Source organism: Chelonia mydas, chromosome 1 (genome assembly GCF_015237465.2).
Source record: "Chelonia mydas isolate rCheMyd1 chromosome 1, rCheMyd1.pri.v2, whole genome shotgun sequence".
Classification (NCBI taxonomy): Eukaryota; Metazoa; Chordata; order Testudines; family Cheloniidae; genus Chelonia; species Chelonia mydas.
In genome coordinates, this window is record NC_057849.1 from 79,609,606 (window position 1) to 79,634,648 (window position 25,043).

The 25,043-nt window shown below is 43.6% G+C and overlaps 1 protein-coding gene across 4 annotated transcripts in view; it reads right to left on the reverse strand.

The window, feature by feature from the left end:
- FBXL3 (F-box and leucine rich repeat protein 3) overlaps positions 1-6,171 on the reverse strand; it is a 38,358-nt gene extending 32,187 nt beyond the window's left edge. The window contains exon 1 of one of the 4 annotated variants that reach the window (XM_043534184.1): positions 6,152-6,171. The gene's annotated coding sequence lies outside the window, so the exon portion shown is untranslated. Of the gene's footprint in view, positions 1-3,360; positions 3,380-5,244; positions 5,986-6,151 lie in introns of those variants that run through there. The other 3 variants (XM_007058165.4, XM_037895445.2, XM_043534189.1) reach the window with 3 other exon arrangements.
- Between the last annotated feature and the right edge of the window lie 18,872 nt (positions 6,172-25,043).

Genomic DNA, 25,043 nt, shown 5'->3' on the forward strand with positions numbered 1-25,043 from the left:
GTGTTTCTTTCGTAAGTCTGGAAGAGAAGTCATCTTGGATATTATCTTAACATATGAAAGCATTGTACCTTCCACTGCTACAAGTAAAATTTAAGATTAATGTAACCAAAAGATTAGAGAAAAAACTCTTTTCAGATTGTTTAATTCTGGGTTTGATAGCCAATTTCACTATTTTGTGAATAGCCAGTAGCACTTCCTGTCTCACTATTAGCACGAAGACATTATGTGTGCACTCTTCCTCAGACTCTGTAAGAGACACTTTATCAGCAAGAGCTATTGCTCTTGCTATTGCACATCCCCTCCCACATCAATGAGTCTCAATCCTGACTTGACCATCACATTTTGGGGTGAAAAAAATAGTTTTGGTTCCAGGTCCATTCAATTGGCACCTTCTTTGCTGAGACTACGAAGGTGCCAATTAGTGCTAACTTCTAAACAGCTACATTTCATGAATATTAGTGAAGTTTAATTCTTGGGCTAAACATCTGGATGAGCACCACAGTTTACATTCTAATTAGATATTCAAAATGTTATTCTATTAAGTTGAATAGATGTGATATGGCAAACAGGTACCCAATTCTCAACAGTATGCATTTCTTTTAAAACATGGTGTTCTGCAAGTTCTACCTTGCTTTGCCTATTATGGGGGAAAATAAGTTATGGACAGGGATAAAATTTAGGGTCAGATTTTGTAAACCCATTTTAAAATGAAGATAACATTTAGGATGTTTTTATGAGTTACAGATGTCAGCTTCAAAACCAAAATTAAAACAGTTTGTGCCCATTAATCCTTTACTTTTACTTTAGTGCTCTGATGTATTAAGATAGCATAATGAAATTAAAAAAAGAAAGAAAAAACCAAGAATTTGTCACAAACGTCAAGTCCTGACTTCAGCAGTTTTTCAAAGACTCGGAACATGAGATCACAATAAATTGACATGGCCTGTATAATATCTCATTCCCAGTCCTCCAAATACTGGGGCAGTCCTACAGGAAGAACTTGGTATTTATAACCTAAAACCCCCCAAACTTTCTGTAAAAAGACAGACATCTTCATTCAGAAAATGAATATTCAGGTACTATGGTTAATTTAAGGTCAATAATATATTGTCAGTTTGAAGCTTGGAAAGTTACTTGTGCAATTCCCAACAAGCTTTCATTTGCTAAATGTTTCAGCTAACTGCATTATAAAAAAATAGCATTATAGCTGACAAAAAAAAGTGAAACATTTATCACAGATATAGTTGCTAGATAGCACAAAAGGATGCATAAAGTAAAATATGGTAAGGAATATTCATTGCTCCCTTAACTACATTTCCTAGCTATTCTCCCCTCCCCATCACAACCATATTGTTCACAAAGTTATTTTTGAGCATGAGTCAAAGTAACAGAGAGAAAGCATGGTCAGATGCTCTATTTGAACATATACTGACAAGTTGCATTTCCATGTCCTTATCCTTTCAGTATCCCTGTTCTATCCCAGAATTGGTAGCATTCACAACACAAGCTTATTTTGATAAAGCACTGCTGCATGAGAATGTGTTTACACTTATTTAATTTCTCCACAATGATCCATAAACTCATGAACATAAGTGTGCAGAAAGTCATTACTACTGTGCTGCAATAGGCTATTCATCTGAAATTTCTGACCAAGCTGCAGATTGCTTCCTCTATACAAATAGAAAGCTAAGGGCCCAGCATAGTAATGAATAATGTATTTGCCAGTTTTTGCTCCTCTATGGATTGGGTGCATTCTGCAACTGTATAGGCAGGTTAATTAAAATTCAGGTCCAATCAAGGTTAGATTAACTGCCACAGAAGCATCACACAGTCAACAGGGCATTTCTACTAGATTACCAGACACACTTCAGGCAATCCATCACATTCTCTATATAATCTGCTCAGTAGAGGTAGTTAAGGACATTGAAGTCAATGGTAAATGGGACAAAATACAACATGGTTTTACAAAAGGTAGATCGTGCCAAACCAACCTGATCTCCTTCTTTGAGAAAGTAACAGATTTTTTAGACAAAGGAAACGCAGTGGATCTAATTTACCTAGATTTCAGTAAGGCATTTGATACCGTGCCACATGGGGAATTATTAGCTAAATTGGAAAAGATGGGGATCAATATGAAAATTGAAAGGTGGATAAGGAATTGATTAACAGGGAGACTACAGCGGGTCCTACTGAAAGGTGAACTCTCAGGCTGGAGGGAGGTTACCAGTGGAGTTCCTCAGGGATCAGTTTTGGGACCAATCTTATTTAATCTTTTTATTACTGACCTCGGCACAAAAAGCGGGAGTGTGCTAATAAAGTTTGCTGATGGTACAAAGCTGGGAGGTATTGCTAATTTAGAGAAGGACAGGGATACCCTACAGGAGGATCTGGATGACCTTGTAAACTGGAGTAATAGTAATAGGATGAAATTTAATAGTGAGAAGTGTGAGGTCATGCATTTAGGGATTAATAACAAGAATTTTAGTTATAAGCTGGGGACACATCAATTAGAAGTAACGGAGGAGGAGAAGGGCCTTGGGAGTATTAGGTGATCATAGGATGACTTTGAGCCGCCAATGTGATATGGCCGTGAAAAAAGCTAATGCGGTCTTCGGATGCATCAGGCGAGGTATTTCCAGTAAGGATACGGAGGTTTTAGTACCGTTATACAAGGGACTGGTGAGATCTCACCTGGAATACTGTGTGCAGTTCTGGTCTCCCATGTTTAAGAAGGATGAATTCAAACTGGAACAGGTCCAGAGAAGGGCTACTAGGATGATCCGAGGAATGGAAAATCTGTCTTATGAAAGGAGACTCAAAGAGCTTGGCTTGTTTAGCCTAACTAAAAGAAGGTTGAGGGGAGATACGATTGCTCTCTATAAATATATCAGAGGGATAAATACCGGAGAGGGAGAGGAATTATTTAAGCTCAGTACCAATGTGGACACAAGAACAAATGGATATAAACTGGTCATTGGGAAGTTTAGACTTGAAATTAGATGAAGGTTTCTAACCCTCAGAGGAGTGAAGTTTTGGAATAGCCTTCCAAGGAAAGCAGTGGGGGCAAAAGACCTATCTGGCTTTAAGATTAAACTCGATAAGTTTATGGAGGAGATGCTATGATGGGATAACATGATGTTGGTAATTAACTGATCTTTAAATATTCATGGTAAATAGGCCCAATGGCCTGTGATGGGATGTTAGATGGGGTGGGATCTGAGTTACCCAGGAAAGAATTTTCTGTAGTATCTGGCAGGTGAATCTTGCCCATATGCTCAGGGTTTAGCTGATCGCCATATTTGGGGTCTGGAAGGAATGTTCCTCCAGGGCAGATTGGAAGAGGCCCTGGAGGTTTTTCGCCTTCCTCTGAAGCATGGGGCATGGGTCACTTGCTGGAAGATTCTCTGCTCCTTGAAGTCTTTAAACCACGATTTGAGAACTTCAATAGCTCAGACATAGGTGAGAGGTTTATCGCAGGAGTGGTTGGGTGAGATTCCGTGGCCTGCGTTGTGCAGGAGGTCGGACTAGATGATCATAACGATCCCTTCTGACCTTAGTATCTATGAATCTATTTGCCACAGACAGGAGTGGCGAAAAGAAACAAAATTAAATTCTGAAAACGCTCAATTACTGACATCTATGGTGCACACAGAACTGAACATAGACAGTAATCCTGATTAGACTTCAAAAGTACTATATTATGGAACTTTTTGCACTTGAGCACACAGTTCATTAAAAGCATATTTTTTGCAACAGAATGTAGGAACAGATATAATTTTTATTTTACACATGATTAAGATATCAGGATTTTTTTTTAAAAGTGTAGGCTGCAATACTGAGACCAGTTCCACCAATAAATTTAAAGAAAAAAAAAAAGTTCTTAAGTGTCATTTGTCCACAGAAAAGATCCAAAGTGGATGCCATTAAGGAAAACGAGGCCATTCGTCCTGCAGACCAAATTTAAGAAAAAAATAAATTCAGTCAGGTAATTAACCAAACTTGGCCTTGTGTTTCTGAAATACCAAACATTTCACCATACTGAATCCTGAAACAATTACAAACAACAGCAAACAGTGAAAGGCAACACTGGACACAGCAGACATTTTCACGATGAAAAAAAAAAATCACAACATGGGTGTCATCATTTGATCAGACATTAACAGATGAACATTTTCCATATGCTTAAAGTACCAAACAAACCCTACTAATAATACTCTCCAGCTTGCCTAGGACACAATATGTTACTGACAAGTTCTTTCCAAATCATAGCCTGTAATGAACTTGGCTGAAAAAGATATACAGTGTAAAACCAGTCATAACAAAGTGCCACTATAGAAGAGATTTAGCTTCACTTAATACTTTTCTGCTTATCTGATTCATCAAGATATTTTCTCAAGAGATTTCTCAATACAGATTAGTTTATTTGGTACCTGCGATTTTCCCAAACGCCAAGTCTGGGCATATGCTACAATAACTTGCTTGCAATGCAAATCACACTCGAAAGCAATTAGGCAGTTCAGTCATTAATTCAGATGAGAAATAAAGCAGACGTTGTTTAACGTTCAAGTTTTGAGTGTTGAGAAAGGCACAGACACAATACAAGCCGACCAATGATAGTCAACGTTTTAATGCAAGCCTACTTCCTTCACATGAACAAACCGAACAGATGCTGAGCGGGCTTGTTGTGCCTGCGTTTGGGATGAAGCATTAAGAGTGCGTGGAAGAGAAACAGAACAAGGTCTGGTGTGGAAACGTCTGGGGCCGCGACAAGCAGTCATTAGAGCACCTACAACTACAGCCGGGGAAGTTTACTGCTGTTCTTCAAGAGGGAGCAACATCAGTGCACGGGATGCTTTGCAAATAAGCAGCCCTGCCCCAGCTCGCTTACAACAATTAACCTGGCGCCACAATTATTACTTGGAAAATACTCCCCCTCCGCCGCCCCAACGGCGCTTCTAGCCGGGCTGGCCGCCCCCCAGGTGCCCGTGTGCATCACCGGGATGCGCGTGTTAGGTACGGCCAAGCGCCCCCCGGCTGCAGGCAGCACGGACGGACTGACAGCGAGCCCCGCGGGGGCCGGGCCGCCCGAGCTGCGCCGCGCCAAGCACTGGGTCTCCGCTCTGTGCGGACTCACGCTGCCCGGCACCGGGCAGCGTCTGGGCAGTTGGGAGAAAAGACAGCTCCATCACCCCTCCTCCCATCGCCGGCCCGTCAGCCTCTCCCCTCAGGGCCCCAGCCCCTCACCTGGCGGCGGCTCCCTGCTGCGCTTCACGCTAACCCGGGCCCAGGCCACACTGGCGCCTCCGCTCCCGCCGCATCAGCAGCTCTGGCAAGCAGCGTCCCCCCCCCGGCCAACCAAACAAGCTTCCCGCTTCGGCTTCGGCTCTGACTCCAGCTCCGTCCTTTCGCTCCCTCCGCCCCCTTGTTTATTTCACGACGGCGGAAGCTGCTCCGCACAGCAGCCAAAATGGCGGTAGCTTGGCCTGGGGGGCCTCGCGCGGCCTCGCGAGCGCGCCCGGCAACAAGCTCCGCCCCTGGGGGTGAGCTGTGGAGGGGCGAGGGAGGTGGTGGGCGGGCGCGGGTCATTCTCTCCTAACGGCCGTCGGCCGGTTCGACTTCGCTGTGGCCGCCAGCCTGGGGACGGGAACTCCTTCCAGTCCCTCGGCAGAGAAGGCCAGCTTGGCCGGGGGCTGAGCTGTGGCCTCCCCTGTGATGACCCCTTGGGATTTATAACCAAATCACCCCTGCAGGCCGCCGGAAGCCATGAGCTGGGCCTGGGAGCCGCGGGGGATCTCGCTCTCGCTCTTATTATTTGAACCGCCTCTCCTGGGTGTTGATGGCAGCGTCACCCACAGAAGCGAGCGGGCGGAGCGCCGGAGCAGCAAGGGCGCTCCACCGCTGGGGTGGCGCGTGCGAGGCCCTGCAGGGCGCCGCTTGGGAGCGTGTGCTGCCCTGCAGCTGCCGGAGTGGTGGCAGTGGTGGTCGCTGCTGGTGATGACAGACAAAGTCACGTTTCATTTTGTCTTACGACTGGGCAGGGGACCAACCATAAAGAGGCAGGATGGTCCAGCTTAAAACTAAACAAGTGGTCTGCTGCCGGTGCCTGCCCCCGTGAGGCGCGTTTTGACTCTTGCTGCAGGAGTTTTCCTACCTGTCCCCCGCATCTCGCTGGCCAGCAATTGACTCTGCCTTGAACCCCCAAATTAAGCACTATTATCAGTAGTCCTGTAGTGCCACTGAGGAGGACCAGTCATAGATGAAGACCGCATTGTGCTAGGTGCTGTACAAACAGAACAAAGTCACAGGCCCTGCCTCAAAGAGCTTACAGTCCAAGATGAGAAAACAGATGCATGCAGCAGATAGGTGAGCATAAGAAAACAGTAAAAGAGTACTGGTGAGAGGGCCTGGTTACACCAGCCAATCCTGCCCCCTTCTCCCCCCATGCCCCTCCTGGGACTTTCACCCTACCAGTACCAAGCTGGGGGAAGGGTTTAGGAGCTGTCCTGTTGGTTGTGCGTCGGGGGGAAGGGAACAGTTACCCTGAGCTGCTGGGCTCTTCCTGCTTGATCTAGAAAAAGGGGTAAACTGTGAGAAGGCAGAGTTTGTTGATGATACAAAATTAAGATAGTTAAGTCTAAAGCACGCTATGAAAAGTTACAAAGGGATCTCACAAACTGGGTGAGTGGGCAAAAAAATGGCAGATGAAGTTCAATGTTGATAAATGCAGAGTAATACACACTGGAAAATATAATGCCGACTATACTTAAAAAGTGATGGGGTCTAAATGAGCTGTTACCACTCAAGAAAGAGATCTTGGAGTCACTGTGGATAGTTCTCTGAAAACATCTGCTCACTGTGCAGCAGCAGTCAAAAAGCTAAAAGAATATTCGGAAGCATTGGGAATACTTGAATACTGCACGCTGTTCTGGTCACCCCATTTAAAAAAAATGGAAATGGAAAATGTTCAGAACAAAAATTATTAAGGGTATAGAATAGCTTGTATAAGAGGAGAGAGAACAAAAATTGGGACTATTCAGCTTTTTGGAAAAGAGACAGCCAAGGGAGGATATGATGATAGCAGTCTATAAAATCATGAATGGTGTGGAGAAAGTGAATAAGGAAGTGTTATTTACCCCTTCACATAGTACAAGAACCAAGGGTCACCCAATGAAATTAGGCAGCAGGTTTAAAGCAAACAAAAGGAAGTACTTCTTCACACAGTGCACCGTCAACCTATGGACCTCATTGCCAGCGGATGTTGTGAAGGCCAAAATTATAACTGGATTAAAAAAAGAATTAGATAAATTCATGGTGGATAGGTTCATTAGTGGCTATTAGCCAAGGTGGTCAGTGATGCAACTCCGTGCGCTAGGTGTCCCTACACCTCTGACTGCCAGGTGCTGGAACTGGATGACGGGGATGTATCACTTGATGATTGCCTTGTTTTATTCATTCCTTTTGAAGCATCTGTTGTTGGCTACTGACAAAAGACAGTATGCGTGGCTAGATGAACCACTGGTCTGACTCATTCTGGCTGTTGTGTTCATTCCATTCCTGCAAGAATGATGTTGACTCCTGTCAAGGTTCCTCCCCCACTCTGAACTCTAGGGTACAGATGTGGGGACCTGCATGAAAGAAAAACCTCCTAAGCTTATCTTTACCAGCTTAGGTCAAAACTTCCCCAAGGTACAAAATATTCCACCCTTTTGTCCTTGGATTGGCCGCTACCACCACCAAACAAATACTGGTTACTGGGGAAGAGCTGTTTGGACACGTCTTTCCCCCCAAAATACTTCCCAAAACCTTGCACCCCACTTCCTGGACAAGGTTTGGTAAAAAGCCTCACCAATTTGCCTAGGTGACTACAGACCCAGACCCTTGGATCTTAAGAACGATGAACAATCCTCCCAACACTTGCACCCCCCCTTTCCAGGGAAATGTTGGATAAAAAGCCTCACCAATTTGCATAGGTGACCACAGACCCAAACCCTTGGATCTGAGAACAATGAAAAAGCATTCAGTTTTCTTACAAAAAGACTTTTAATAGAAATAGAAGTAAATAGAAATAAAAAAAAAGATCCCCCCTGTAAAGTCAGGATGGTAGATACCTTACAGGGTAATTAGATTCAAAACATAGAGAATCCCTCTAGGCAAAAAACCTTAAGTTACAAAAAAGATACACAGACAGAAATAGTTATTCTATTCAGCACAATTCTTTTCTCAGCCATTTAAAGAAATCATAATCTAACACGTACCTAGCTAGATTACTTACTAAAAGTTCTAAGGCTTCATTCCTGGTCTATCCTCGGCAAAGACACAATATAGACAGACACACATACCCTTTGTTTCTCTCCCTCCTCCCAGCTTTTGAAAGTATCTTGTCTCCTCATTGGTCATTTTGGTCAGGTGCCAGCGAGGTTACCTTTAGCTTCTTAACCCTTTACAGGTGAGAGGAGATTTCCTCTGGCCAGGAGGGATTTTAAAGGGGTTTACCCTTCCCCTTATATTTATGACAACTCCTGAGGGTGAAGCGCTCTGTCCACCTCCTTCATAGGCTTGGCAGGCTGGTCAATTGAGGGTATCGCTACACTGCAGTGTAAGACCTGGGTTACTGGGATTTGAGTTCATGAACTCTGGGTTTGAAAGCCCAGGGCTTGCGTGTCCACACTCATTGGTGACCCTAGGTTAAGAATTTTTTAGCTTGGGTCCCCCAGTGTAACCCCTTTTGCCTTGGCTGATGGAACCATATCCTGATCTCAGAGAGCTTGGCAAAAGAAGATTTAATTGCACTCTAAGCAGGTGTAGAATGGTGATTGAATGTGAGTTTGGCAGATTGAAATCCTTCTGGCGTTGTCTACAAACCCATTTGGATTCCACTGTCATCAATACTGTCTGCATTTTTGTGACTTGCTGTGCCCTTTGCAATCTTTGTGAAGCCAAAGATGAGCCCTTTACCACTGAATGGACCTATGACAGTAGTGGATTGCTGAATTGGTATACTCAATGAGAACTGCACCTATCACATCTGGGGCAGGATGCACCCGAACAACAGAAATCAGGGGTGCTCTGTGCTCCCATGTTGTGAACATGGATGGACCAATGGAAGATGGAGAATAATACTTCTATGAAAGTTTTTCTACAGCATTGTTTACAGTAAATGAGGTGCTATCACGTAATGAAATGGGGATAGGGGATGGGTTGTACTGTCAACGTACAGAATGAGTAGGGGGAGGTATTGATTGTCCTGAATTTTTATTTTGGATGACATGACAATGTAATGTGTGGGGAAACAGTGCATTTACATTATTGATTAATGTGCATATATATTTTGAGAAATTGTGTTTAGATGCAACGTACCTGTTGTGCCTTACCCCATGTTTATCTTTATTATTCAGAATTCACATTATAAGATGTGATGTAGTGATGACAAACTTTCTTAATAAAATAAAAAAGCCTTTACTTGAATTACAAAAATAACAATATTAGAGCATTGCCAGGCAGGACCAGCTGTCACTAGAGCACAGAAACAGTTGTAATACACCAACACCACAAAGAGCACGAACCAAACATTAAATAGTGCCACCACAAAAATCCATTAATTTTGCATGTCCGCTAACATGTTCTCCTTTCTTTTTATTCAGCGATTATCATGCACTTGGCACTGCTGCACTGCACAAGTGTGGAGGTGTGCAGTGGGGTGGCAGACTGCAAGAGGAAAGGGGCATGCATGGGGATGGAAGTATTCAGGAGGTGAAGGGGTTACCATAGGGGTACAAGTAAACTGGGGTAGACTTGCCGTGTCCAGCTGCTGCTAAATCGCAGTTGCATGAGCCACCCAACTATGGAATTGTCGAATATGTTCCTGTTATGTGGTGCATGTTACTGTGGAGGGGAATCAGGCCACGGTGCAGATGCAGCAGAAGCCTGCACTAATGGCCATTAGCAAAAGCAGCCATTCAAACAAGGCTTTCTGCTGTGCTCGGTCCTCCTCTGTATACCAACGTTCCTGTTCCAGGAACTACAATGCAAGTGTCTGATCTAATGCTACAGTTCTGTTCTGGAGCTCTGCACCCTGCCTGTGCCTTTCCGATTGCTTCTCCACTTGCCGTGAATCCTCTGTAGCATTGTTGGCTTTGTCCAGGTTTTCAAGCATAAGTTCATGATGGAAAAACTTCCTCTTGGACCAGTCAGTTATGATACTGAGACCGAAGGTTCAGCTGGAACTTGTGCAAACTGCCAAGGTACAATAGCCTGTGACGGTCCCTGCAAGCTGACATGAAACAGAAAATTATTGTCTCAGTACTTCTCAAATGATTCAGTGCATGAGCACAAAAAAAAAAAAAAAAAAATCTTTGTGGAATTTCAAGGGACAAAAAAATTATACTTTGTAAAATTGAACTTCAGTATATTGTGAGAACGCTTCAGATTGTCGAAGCTCTAGGGACACAGCTGGATTAATTGCAGTGAAAAGAATATATGGAGAATGGTAAGTCAAAAGTCACAATTTTGTTTAAAAATTACAGACTGCTTTTGGAAAAGGGAGGTGACTGCAGCATAGTACATAAGCCTTCTCTATCCTTTCAGACGTTCCACTTTTTAGAGAACATAACAATTCTTGTGGTTCTTGCATGGCAAAGAGATTTTATTCCAAGCTTCCAGTGGCAAGTGTGCATCCCACTGAAGTATTCAAATTTATGGTGACTGAACAACTCATGTATGAGTGGAGTGGGCTGGTCAGTTCCTGAGGTGGCACTGGAAAATATGCTGTTCCCTGACATGTGATACCAATCTGGGAAAGGTTTATGGCTATCAACACCCAGGATTAGGGCTTCATTCATGAGGAAATCAACAGGAGGCTCTGTTACCATCTGCATGGATTACTGCCTCCCCATGGCTTGTGATACAGCCTTTTATTGACTGTATGCAAGTACACATGCTAATATGAACTTGGAAAGAACTGCACAGCAAACCTCCATCCCAGCACATTTCTGAACTGCATACACCTCCCCAGCCTTATTTCAGACAAATGATTTTGTACCCATGTACTACCTGGACTACATTTAGCTTAAATAGACTACACTTGTAAATGGACTACATGTCAACTTCCCCCTCAGACAGTTCACTGTTTACGGCCAGCTTGTTACACCATTGTGTTAGTGCAGAGCAGCGTGCTAACAGAAAAGGCAATATAAGGTTCTTATTTTTAACATCCTGGCACATTTTAGGAAGACTGTGGGAGTTTCGAGTAAACCTTAATTTTTAAATGCTTGTTTCACTGTTTGTGCTTCCTGGTCTCCATATTTAATTCCATGTGAGGTGGGGATGGGGGGTCACCAAGACACTGCTATACAATCCACCATTAGTGGATACCTTCTGCTGCCAGTGACTAGTAATAACTTTTGCATTGGTTCATAATCTGGAAACCACTTCTGTTCCTACATTAATAAAAACAATTATGGAGCCAGAATCTTACAAGGCTCTAGGGGGTGTTCCATCACTTCCATTTCCGCTCCTGGTTCTGTGGCAGACTGCTCCTTGGGGAGTAAAGGGGAGCATCAAAAAGTTCCTCTAAGTAAAGACCCAGGCTGTACTGGAGCTGCTTCAGTGGCAAGACCTCAGGACCGGGACCTCTTCCAGTACCAGAGTCACTTCGCTACCCTGATCCAGCATTTTCTGGCTCCCCGCTGGTCCTAAACTGGATTCTGGGGTCAGAAGGCTGTCATCCCAGTTGATCAGGCCATTGTGAAGCACTGTTGGCTCCATGCTCAGTGCAGTACCCTGCAACTGGTCAAATTCCTCAGAAAAGGAGAAGGGTGACTGTGAGATCCCAGAGGCGTGGTTCTCATCCCTGGCTTTTTGGTAGGTGATCATGAGCCACTTAATCCTCTCCCTGCACTGGTCATGGGTCCAGAGAATTCCCAATACTGCCAGTTTCTTCAGTATTTCCTAGTACACTTAGTCATTCCTGGTACTCTTACTAAAAATCAAACTTTTTGCTCACCTCACACCAGAGATTCACCAAAATTTGGCTGTGATCCTGTGACCAGGAAGCAGCGCATTTTGCAAAGAATTTCTTCTGGTCAGTAGCCATTGTAAACACAGGAGAAGATTCACTGTGTTTGCAGCTCAGTGGTCAGAATAAAATGGAAGGGTTAAATGCTAATCTACCGTACTTGAACAAGGGGAGCTGCTTCCATTTCCTGGAAGTTGATGGGCTACTCTTGGGATAGAATGGACAGAGAACACCAGGCCATGAGTTTGTGGGATAGCGCTGGTAGATTGTCAGGGCCCAAGTCTGGGGGCCCAGGCTTGAGCTGTGTCCCCAGTGCAAAATGAAGGCATTTGGGCCAAGTTCCAATGGGACCTGGGGTCAAATCCACCCACTCTGTGGGCTGCTGGGGCCAAGGCCAAGTCAGACAGAATTGTGTGTAGATGGAAGGGGGGTGGGGGGGTTGGGTTAAAGCCTGACTCTGAGCCCAGGCTTACACTGCAGTGTAGCTATACCATGACAGATCAGATAATTTCAATTGACTGCCTATTTGCCTACAGTCAAATATTGTCAAATATTCCAGCACGCATGCCCTGATGTAGGTGGTGGCCGATCTTTCTGATCGCTTTGTGGTGCCATCTGTTAGGAATTCTACTTAAATGGTCACTGTCATAAAGGGAAGGCTAACCACCTTTAAATCCCTTCTGGCCAGAGGAAAAATCCTTTCACCTGTAAAGGGTTAAGAACCTAAGATAACCTCGCTGGTACCTGACCAAAATGACCAATGAGGAGACAAGATACTTTCAAAGCTGGGCGGGGGGGGGGGACGGACGACGACAAAGGGTCCTCTCTGTCTGTGTGATGCTTTTGCCGGGACCAGAGCAGGAATGCAGGTCAGAACTCCTGTAAAGAGTTAGTAAGCAATCTAGTTAGATATGCGTTAGATTCTGTTTTGTTTAAATGGCTGATAAAATAAGTTGTGCTGAATGGAATGTATATTCCTGTTTTTGTGTCTTTTTGTAACTTACGGTTTTGCCTAGAGGGATTCTCTATGTTTTGAATCTGATTACCCTGTAAGGTATTTACTATCCTGATTTTACAGAGGTGATTCTTTTACTTTTTCTTTAATTAAAATTCTTCTTTTAAGAACCTGATTGCTTTTTTCATTGTTCTTAAGATCCAAGGGTTTGGGTCTGTGTTCACCTGTACAAATTGGTGAGGATTCTTATCAAGCCGTCCCCAGGAAAGGGGGTGTAGGGCTTGGGGGGATATTTTGGGGGAAGACATCTCCAAGTGGGCTCTTTCCCTGTTCTTTGTTTAAACGCTTGGTGGTGGCAGCTTTTAACCTAAGCTGGTAAGAATAAGCTTATGGGGTCTTTCATGCAGGTCCCCACATCTGTACCCTAGAGTTTGAGTGGGGAAGGAACCTTGACAATCACTCACTTTATTACTGTGACCTAAGAGCACCCCAGTACAAGAGGACAAGGGGCTTCTGGTGTGTAACCATGAGCCTCAGTTGCCCTGACCAGCTCAAGTACCCCAATTCACTGTTGTCATCATCTGTATCTTCAAAGGTATCATATGTGAACTGGCAACGTGCTGATCATTAATATTACTGCATGGTGTATGTACAGGTGACATGAAAAAATGTGCTGAAAACATGTTCTTAAAAGGTGTTTGGCAGTCAGGGTTTAAATCGCCCTATCCTAGAAAAAGGAATGTGATTCCACCTGCTTGAACGTGTCTCCAGTATAAATTAAGCAAGAAGAGACAATGAAATTACATTAACGTGCAAGGTAGACAACACCATCTGGGAAACCTGTGCGGGGGAGGGCCACTTAACACTCTCTACAAGGGATGGAAGCAGCAGCTCCAGAAAACCTTCCTATCTCCTGAAGCAAGGTTATTGAACTTTGGGAGATATAAGCAGAGAGAGAGAGAGAGCCATTTTGACATCCTTCAAGTGAGGAGACAGAAACCAACTGCTTTGGGTTCTGGGTATTGGACCCTGGCTAAGGACTGGCCAGCCATGCTGGAAGAAGGACTGTGGAGAAATCTACTTGAACAAAAGACTGTAGTTGCTAGGTGAGGTTTTACTATTAGAAACATATCTTTACTTTTGTTTAGTTGTAACCATTTGTATCCCATTTACTCTAAAGTAGAACTTCAGAGTTATGGACACCTTGGGAATGGACATTGTGCGTAACTGAATTGTTCCATAATTCTGAACAAGACGTTATGGACTTCAGCCGGGGAGGGTGTGGGGGAGTGTTGGGGCTGCAGCCATGGGGGTCAAGGCTCTGGGCAAAGGGGAAGGGTTTCTGCCCTGCGGGAGCACCAGGGCTTTAGACCTGAGGGCACCGAGGCTTCAGCCCTGAAACTCTGTTCCCGGCTTCTGACCTGTGGGCGGCACCAGGGCTCCCCCTGGCTCCACTCCCGGTTTCAGCAGGGGGCTCTGGAGTGCCGGGCTTTAGCTATGCGGGGGGAGCACTGGGGCTGAAACTGGCACTCCCCTTGTAGCTAAAGCCCTGAGCCCCAGTGCCCCCTGCAGGGCTGAAGCCCCAAGCCCCAGCGCACACACCCCAGGTTCTAAAGTTCTGAGCCACGTTGCTCCCGAGGGTCAGAACCCGCCCCATCAGAAGGCCTGCCCCCCCATCTGCAGCTACAGCCCCAACACCTCCCACCCCCGTGGCTGAAGCCCTGAGACACAGGGCTAAAGCTCCCAGGCAATATAGTATTTGCAATTTTGTTTTTTTGTCACCACTACTGCCTGATTGATTACTTCTGGGTCCATACGGTACCCAGTTAACCCAGGGGTGGCCAGCCTGTGGCTCCGGAGCCTCGTGCGGCTCTTCAGAGGTTAATATGCGGCTCCTTGCATAGGCAATGACTCTGAGGCTGGAGCTACAGATGCTAACTTTCCAGTGTGCTGTGGGATGCTCACTGCTCAACCCCCTGCTCTGTCCCAGGTCCTGCCACCACTCCACCCCTTCTCCCAAGCCTGCCATGCCCTCGCTCTTCCCCCCTCCCCACCAGAGCCTCCTGCGCACTACAAAACAGCTGACTGCGGGAGGCATGGGGAGGTAGGGGGAGGTGCTGATTGGCGGGGCTGCCGGTGGGCAGGAGGCACTCAGGGCTGGAAGGAGGTAGTGGGGGAGGGGGGCTGCTGACATATTACTGTGGCTCTGTGGCAATGTTCATTGGTAAATTCTGGCTCCTCCTCAGGCTCAAGTTGGCCACCCCTGAGTTAACCGATAAGTCCGTAACTTTGATGTTCGTCTCTTTGAGGGTCTACTGTACTTGGTATCACTTAAATAGAATCATAGGACTGGAGGGGACTTCAAGAGGTCCTCTAGTCCAGTCCCCTGTATTCATGGCAGGACTAAGTATTATCTAGACCATCCCTGACAGGTGTTTGCCTAACCTGTTCTTAAAAATCTGCCATGATGGAGATTCCATAACTTCCTTAGGCAATTTATTCCAGTGCTTAACTACCCTGACAGGAAGTTTTTCCTAATGTCAAACGTAAACTGCCCTTGCTGCAATTTAAGCCCATTGCTTCTTGTCCTATCCTCAGAGGTTAAGGAGAACAATTTACTGCTCTCCTCCTTGTAACCTTTTATGTACTTGAAAACTGTTATGTCCCCTCTCAGTCTTCTCTTTTCCAGACTAAACAAACCCAATTTTTTTCAATCTTCCCTCAGAGAAGATTGAAAAGGTTTTCTAGACCTTTAATTTAGGGCTGTCAAACAATTAATCATGATTAATTGTGAGATTAAAAAAAATTGTGATTAATCACAGTTTGAATCACACTGTTAAACAATAATAGAATACTGTTGGGAACACTGGGGCATGGCCACTAGGTAACTCGAGGGGATGGAAGACCACGAGTGTCGATGAAGCCCCCTCGCACTAGGCCCAGGTGTCCTTGGCCCCCCCCCCCCGCCTGGAGGCACTCGCAGCAGCTCTGCGTACTAGGCCCAAGTGTCCTTGGCCCCCCGGCCTGGAGGCACACACAGCAGTTATGCTGAGAATCTGCAACAATATGTTGCAGAGTCAGACTGCCTGAAACTAAGCAAGGCCACACAGGGGAGATATGGAAGAACAATGCTGAATAAAGCAGCTTTATGTATAGTTTAACAAATGATACAGAGAACCAGGGAACTAGCTGGGAACTGGATTGGCTGGCTATATGGATACTTAGGGCAACTTGCTATTGGATAAGTATGCTGGGAAAAAGGATGCATAAAAGCCTGTGTAACTTCCTGCTCTGTGTACAGGATTTGAGATTCAAATCTCCCTGTACCTTTTTGAAGCTTCAAATAAACTTTTCTGCTTCTCCACCCCGTTGTGATTATTGGTTGTAGCACACCGGGTAGCGAACCAACTCAAGCTGTTGTTCAGCCTCTCGGCACTGGGTGCCGGCAACAATACCATTTATTTAAATATTTTGGGGTGTTTTCTACGTTTACAAATATATTGATTTCAAATACAACACAGAGTACAAAGTGTACAGTGCTCACTTTATACTACTATTTTTATTACAAATATTTGCACTGTCAAAAAGATAAAATAGTATTTTTCAGTTCAACTCATACAAGTACTGTAGTGCAATCTCTTTATCGTGAAAGTGCAACTTATAAATGTAGAATTTTTTTTTTAACATAACTGCACTCCAGTTAAATCGAGTTAATTTGTTTTCAGTTAATTGCTTAAGTTTAACTGCGATTGACAGCCCCACTTTAATAATTCTTATTGCTCTTCTCTGGATTTTTTCCAGTTTGTCCACATCTTTCCTAAAATGTGGCACCCAGAACTGGGCACAATACTCCAGTTGAGGCCGTATCAGTGCAGAGTAGAGTGGAAGAATCACTTCTTGCATCTTGCTTACAACAGTCCTGCTAATACATCCCAGAATGATATTCATGTTCTTTGCAACAGTGTTACACTGTTGACTCATATTTAGGTTGTGATCCACTATGATCCCCAGGTCCCTTTCCACAGTACTCCTTCCTAGGCAGTCATTTCCCATTTTGTATGTGTGCAGCTGATTGTTCCTTCCTAAGTGGAGTACTTTGCATTTGTCCTTATTCAGTTTCATCCTATTTACTTCAGACCATTTCTCCAATTTGTCCTGATCATTTGGAATTTTAATCCTATCCTTCAAAGCACTTGCAACCCCTCCCAGCTTGGTATCGTCCGCAAACTTTATAAGTGTACTCCCTATGGCATTATCTAAATCACTGATGAAGGTATTGAACAGAACTGGACCCAGAACTGAGCTCTCAGCCTCCCACTCAATATGCCCTTCCAACTTGGCTGTCAACCACTGATAATTACTCTCTGGGAATGGTTTTCCAACCAATTATGTACCCACCTTATAGTAGCTCTAGCTAGGGTGTAGTTCCCTAGTTTGTTTATGAGAAGGTCATGCAAGACAGTAACAAGAGCCTTACTAAAGTCAAGAAATATCACATTTACCACTTCCCCCCAACCACAAGACTTGTTACCCTGTCAAAGAAAGCTACTAGGTTGATTTGATATGATTTGTTCTTGACAAATCCATGCTGACTGTTACTTATCACCTTATTCATCTTCTAGGTGTTTGCAAATTGATAGCTTAATTTTTTGCTCCATTATCTTTCTGGGTACTAAAGTTGAGCTGACTGGACTAATTCCCCGGGTTGTCCTTAGTCCCCTCTTTTATAGATTGGCACTATATTTGTCCTTTTCTGGTCCTCTGGAATCTCTCCTGTCTTCCATGACTTTTGAAGATAATCGCTAATGGCTCAGATATCCCCTCAGTCAGCTCCTTGGGTATTCTAGGGTATATTTCATCATACCCTAGTGACTTGAAAATATCTAACTTGTCTAAATAATTTTTAACTTGGTCTTTCCCTATTTTAGTCTCTGATCCTACCTCATTGTCACTGGCATTCACTATGTTAAACATCCCATCACTACTAATCTGTTCTTTGTTAATAAACTTAATCTTGTTTTATTACACAACCACCTAAGCCTAGTGTTTCAAACAGAAAAGATGTCAGGTTTTGAATGCTGGTCTACATTGCTCTTAGGCACTAGCAAGTCCCAACTTGCCACCCAGTGACCGCCTACAGTAGCCAGAATAGAAGCTGAACCCTGACAGAGGACGCTAGTCCTGGAATCCAATTGGCAGAACAGCGGGGGGTCCTGACTGGTTCACAGTTGCTATATAAACCCAGCACAAGAAGAGGAAGTTGTCCACGCAACTGGGTCCTCCCTGCTCAAGACTGTTTCCCCTGCAATATCTGCTCCTGAACTCCTGGTAACTTGACCCTGTCTGCCACCTGACTCCTGTTTCTCGGTTTGCCCTCTGGCCTGTCTTGGATTCTGACCTCCTGGACTCTGGCCAGGCTAGACTCTCAGCTCCTGCTTGGACCATAGGTCAGACTGCTCACAACCCGGTCATGACAGTGTGAAATCCTATGGACTAACAGGCTGGGGTTGCATATTGGCTCTTTAAAGGAGCAGCAAATTTGATAATGTTTTATGAGTGTTCTAGTGAGAGGGACTGGACGCTACAAAGGAGACAGTTTTGGGGAAACTCAGGGCTGGAAGGACTCTTGGTGGCATTGTGCAAGAGGTAACCAGGCTGGTGGAAGCCAGGGTGAGGCTATTGTGCAGTGAGCATGCTGCTGGTATTAGGGCTCCTAGCCACATCTGCACAGCATAAGCAGCACCCAGGGTTATAAGCCAGGCAGTGACTTGACCCCTTACTGGTCTATGTTGAACCACAAAGTGTTACAATTACATGTTATTGCCACCTGTTGGAAAAAGGTGAATTAACTGAAAGCCAAGCAGCTTGATTGTCTGGAATCTTCTAGAACAAACATTCTATGTCTCTCTATCTTTATTTGCCAGCATACATGGCAGCTTACAAAGAACACAAGTTAAAAAGACAGTCCCTGTCTCAAAGAGTTTATAATCTAAACTGACTAGATAAACATACAAAAATTAACTCAGAAGGGAGTGGGGGAGAGAAGGATCCACAGTCATTAAACAGCCTCCCATAGCACGTCGAGGAAAGAGGCACAGCCATTGAGCAGCTTGAAGAGTTGGCCTGTTGTCTATCTAGCATAAGTGGATTTAAAACTGTCTTTTTTTCTTGTATTGTTGCTACATTTGTTTTTATTTAATTGAAATTTTCTTTTATAACTGCTCGGTCTTGAATAATGTTCATTTAAATGTTAACCTAACATCGCCAAAAAAGTGATGTTATTCTTTCCTTTTTTAGAACTTCAGTTCATTATTTCACATTTTTCTGAGATAAAATAAGTCAGTTCAGTAATGTGTTTTTTGTAATTAATTAGGCATAAGTATGTCTAAGGCTAAGCTCATCAGAGACCATAAAGTGTTGTTTTTTGTTGTTGTTTCTACTGTTCTAATAAATTGGTGCTTTAAAATGTTTGACCAATATTTGACTGGTCAATTGACCAGTGATTTTTGGACTGGTGAAACATCCAATGCTATTCCTGCAGCAGCTTTACTTGGTTCCTCTTCCCTGAGAGACAGGGCAATGAAAAAGGCAACCAATCAGAGGGGGCTTTACCCTCAGGCCGGATAGAAATTTGGAAATGGGCTGGATCTTCTGGTGCCATTGCAGGCTGGCTGCAGCTCCAGCTGAAAGCTGGTGATCCAAGAAAAAAATCACAAGAGTTGGCAACAGTGATTACCCCTTGCAGTAGCTCCTACAGGCAGTGGATACAGAGTCAGCCCTCAGAGGCCTTAATCAGCCATGATGTTGATAACTGCATAGCAATTTACATACATGCCATCATCAAGCTGCAGAATCAACAATCATTGACCTGCATTACAGCCATTCATTCCTCAACTATCATGGCCATTGTAGACATCACTGTGTCACTTTTCAGCTGAGTCCCACTTTACATACACTGAAGAACACAGGAACACCTTGTTTCTTTTTTTTTAAATGAAAGTTCCAATTCTTGAGCACAAGATGCAATGGGGTCAGGGGAAGTGGCCAGCTCTCAGAGCACCGAATGCCTGCCCAATTTGAAGCCAACACATTCGCCCACCACCCTCTCCTCATTCACGACCCTGGGGGAAAAAATCACTTCTTCCACAGTGACCATAAGAAAAGAGTTTATTACAGTTGGGGTAAGGGGAGGGAATAAGGAAAAATCGCCTCTGTTTTCCACTACTGAGTTTCCTTGGGCAATCCTCTTATTTACACAATAAGCTCTTTCAGACAGGAAGGTATTTTTGTGTCTGTATTGTACAGAGCACTTTTAGTACTAATAAAATATACTATATTTTAATACCAGAAACTAGACTTCAATTAAAGCCACGAAAGCAAGAAAAAACTAAAAACTAACACGTACAAGAAAAGTGAAAGCCTGAGATATTTTTAAAGGCTCATAAATTGTCTCAGTGGTATTTCTTTTCCTTGGGTACAATAATTGTTGCCATATTAATAGCTAAGATAGTGAAGATAAAAGCTTTTATACAGTTCCTTTCATATAAAGACAAGTACCATATTATTATTCAGCTTATGTTTTGTGAGACTGTAGTAGCTCATAGGAATAATTGACATTTACTGTAGCATCCCAGTTTTCAAAATGAAGCTTACTTATTTGTAACTAAGATTCTTCGAGTGTCCTCTGTGTATTCCTACTCCTGGGATATGTGCCAAATGGTGCCACTGAATGGTGGAACTTTCTGTAAGCAGTGCCTCTTAGAATGTTAATGCTGGTGCATGCACATGCCCCCTTCTGTCCCCTCCCCATAGTGTTGTAACATGTTCTGAAAGCACAAAAGGAGGTGTAGCAACGTCTGCTGCCTCAGTTCCTTCCATCACTAATGCAGAGTATTGAACAATTAGGTCTCCACAGAAGAGGGGAAGGAGGACAGGGTATATGAATATGCAGAGTCTATTGCGAAGAACCCTCATTACCCTCATGAAGTAACCTTCATTTCTTGATTGAGTGTCCTCTGCATATTTCCACTGTTGGGGTAGTTTGGTCAGGAGTACATTGTAAAGGATAGTGAGACAAGGTGTCTTAATTAAAAGGGGATTGAAGAACAGCCCTGCCAAATTGCACATCAGACCTACCAGCTACATGCGTAATGTTTAGTAAAAGTATGAATTGAGCTCCATGTGGCTGCATTACAAATTTCAATTAATGGAACACAATTGCACAGGTAAAATGTGTTTTAATAATACTAGTAGAAGAATGTGAAACATTCTTGTAAGTCCCTTCTGTGCACTGTCTGACCCCCATCTAGATAAAGTTTGAGCAGGAACAGTTTTTCCTTTACAGTTATCCGCCTAAGAAATGAATCATTTGTAAGGCCCTGAACTCTTCAGTTGTATCTAAGTAGTAAGATCAAACTCTTTTAGCATCCAAACAATGTAACTTTGATTCATTCTTATGAGGGTGAGGTTTTGGAATGAATACTGGCAGGTTAATACACTGAAAAATCAGCAATTATTTTCGGTAAACATTTTGCGTATGGTCATGCTACTTTAGCTTTATAAAAAAGTGTAATTGGAGGTTCTTCCATCAAGGCATACAATACAATAATTCTTCTAGGTGATGTAACTGCTATAATGAAGGCTGTATTAATGGAAATGTGAAATAAAGAACAAGCTGATAAATGTTCAAATGGTGGACACGAGTTACATTAACATTAAACTTAAGTCCCATGGAAAAAAAGGGTCTCTTACTGGACTTCTTACTCTTAATAGACCTCTTAAAAACTTTTGGACAATATAATGAGAAAATATAGATTTTTCCATCCACAGGATTGTGAAAAGCCGCTACTGCAGTTAAATGCAGTCTAAAGGCATGTCCATACTTACAGCAGTGTGTAGAATACAGATACTGCATGCCTTGAAGCAAGGGTATAAATAGCAGTGTAGATGCTGGTGTGGCACGGGTTAAGTGAGCAGAGTGCCCTACATGCCTGAAGCCCACAAGGGTATAAATCCTACATGGGCTCTCTACATATCTACATTGCTATTTTTAGCAGTGTAGTGTTCCACTGCCTCCCTGCTGCAGAGGGAGCTGCTGGGGCCTTTACTTGTGCCTCTCCGCTGCTGGAGCCTTTCATTGTGGTGGGTAGCTACAGACCACCGTGACAAGTGTGAATGCACCCTATTATTTCACTGTGGTGTGTAACTACATGTGTAGTGCCATTCTGGACGCCACTGTCAGTGTAGACGTAACTTAAGGGATGGAATGGATAATCCCTTATTCTTTAGGAAAAGCAAATACACTGAATAGGTGCCGATACTGGAACAAGACCCTTATCTGGTACCCACAGTAGAAATCCCTTCCATTTTAGATCAGAATGTTTTCTAGTAGGTTGCTTCCTAGAACTAAGCAGTACATGCTGCACTGCACTTCAAGAGAAAGCTCTCAAAATTTGTCAGAGTTCTACCGCCCAGGCAGTGAGATGTAGTGACGGAGAGTACACTCTCCTTCCATTATGATAGGAGATCCAGTGACACAGGTAAGTGTTTGAATTTCCCTTTGGAGAGGAGAAACAAATCTGTGTACCATTGCTGTCTCAGCCATGCTGGAGCAAAGAGTATTATTTTGTCTGAGACCTGTCTGATCTTTTCTACCACCTTCAATGTTAATGGAAAACGCAGAAAAGCATACATCAGTTCTGTCCCCCGATGGATGAAAAACACATCTGTCAATGACTTGAGTGTCTGTCCCTGCTCTTGAACTCAAGTGAAGCCATTTGGTAATGACGCTGATTGTTAAGAGGTTGTTGAGGTGGAAATCCTCAAAGATTGACAATGTCCCAAATCACGGATTTCTTCAAAGACCATTTGTGAATTTGAGAAAAATCTCTACTGATTTGGTCTGCCACTTGGTTGAGAGATCCTGCTGCATGCAATACAATCAGATACATTGTGACATATACACCAATCACATAGTTTCATTGTTTCTCAAAGAAGTTGTGATGAACAGGCTGCTCCTTGTTTGTTTACATAATATGTTGCCAATGTTTGTGGTGACTTGAATCGCAGAGTCTTGAATTTGAGGGAGAAAGGATTTGAGTACTAAACAGCATGTAATTCCAAAATTGATGTGAAGTTGCATTTCTTGCAGATTCCAGAGACCCCTTGTTAATAATTTGTTGAGATGTGCCCCCCGAACCTGTCTTGGAAGTGTCTGTTGTAATTATTACTGAAGGAAGCAGAGGTTTATCGTCACTCCTTTCACCATCACAGAAGAGTAGAGTATTCAAAAGTTTCCTTGGAATTATAAGCATCATGTTGTGCATTATGGGCCTGACATTCCTTGAAACCTATGTTGCTACGAGGTCTCACTCTGAGTCTTGTGTAAGGTGTAACATATATTGCTGATGCCATATGATACAGAAGGATGAGGAAGAACAGTACCGCTTGTGTTGGTTACTAGAATAAGCATTGTGTGTTGGATTTCAGTTTCAAAATTTTTCCTCTGGGAGATAAGCTTTTGCTACTCTGGAATCAAGAACTGCTCCTATGAAGGGAATTGTTTGCATCGGACAGAATATGGATTTTTTTCTTGTTAATCAGAAAATCTACTTTTTGGAATAGAGAACATGTGAAGAGAATGACCTTGTTCTACCCGTCTTTGGAATCGGCTTTCAGAAGCCAGTTGTCGAGTTATGGGAATGATTGAACTGAGAATCAATATCCTGAAGTGAACTTCCTGACGTAGTCATTTAGTTTTCTCAGCTCTAGGATTGGTTGGAAACTTCCATCTCTTTTTGGAACCAGAAAAGAATGGGTATAAAAACCTTAATGCCGGAGATCTTCTCCTGTTGCTCCCTGTAGTAGTAGAGAATGGATTTCTGCTCTCTGAAACCTCTCATGATTAAGTACTTGGCTCTGACAGTTTTTTTTGGAACTGTAGAGATTGAATGATCTGATGGTAGAGAGTCCTTAAGGTTTGGATCCTTGGTGAATTTTCCAATTCAAATGAGAAACTACTGATTGGTGGTCTTTCCCGCATCAAAAGATTCTTCATCTTGGCCTCTTTTTCCTTGGATCCCATAGATCTCAGTCATAGATTGCCCATTGTTCATAACTGTTTTGGACAAGGGCATAGTTTTTCTCTGACCCAGTTCCAGAAGTTTAGCTACAGATAATAACTAATAATAACAGTAAAACTATGTTAGACTAATACTAAGTAATAAACTAGCTAAAAATTTTCAAGAACAAGGGACTTACAGATTCCCTGTATTTGAAGGATTACATCCATTAAGATCAGCTGTTCAAAGGAACTGAGGTGGCAGCCATTGCTGTGCCCCCTTTTACAGGCTTGCCCTCAGAACGTGCTAGAATGCTGAGGGGAGAGCTTGTGCACATGCACCACCACTAACATTCTAACAGGCACTGCTTACAGAAGGTCCCACTGGTCAGCGCCTAGTCTAAGAGTGGGAATATGCAGAGGGCATGGGAAGAAGAGCTGAAACCTGTCATTAAAACACCAATGCAAAAAATTCTAAAAAGTGACTTTGTAAAAATGACTGTATCTGTGTTCATTTTCTATCAATGAGTCCTAATGGAAACAGTTTACAAGTAAAAAGATGGTTTCCTAATTCCTACAAATGCAACCTGGAATCTGACAGTTACACTAGTCTTTTGTTGCTCACACATTATCAACAGTAAAGGTTCTGCAACTGGAATTTAGTCAATGTTGTTGACGCTATGAGCTGGAATGAAAAAATGGTTATCTACCTTTCATAACTGTTGTTCTTCGAGATGTGTTGCTCATGTCCATTCCATTTGAGGTGTGTGTGCGTCCACGTGCACAGGTTGTGAGAGACTTTTGCCTTAGGGTCGGCTGTGGCGCCACCTTGAGTGCCGCACTCGTGCATCAGCATATCAGGCGCTGCCAGCCCTACGCCCTCTCAGTTTCTTCTTGCTGGTAACTCTGACAGAGGGGCAGGAGGGTGGGTAATGGAATGGACATGAGCAACACATCTTGAAGAACAACACTTATGAAAGGTAGGTAACCGTTTTTTCTTCTTGAAGTGCTTGCTC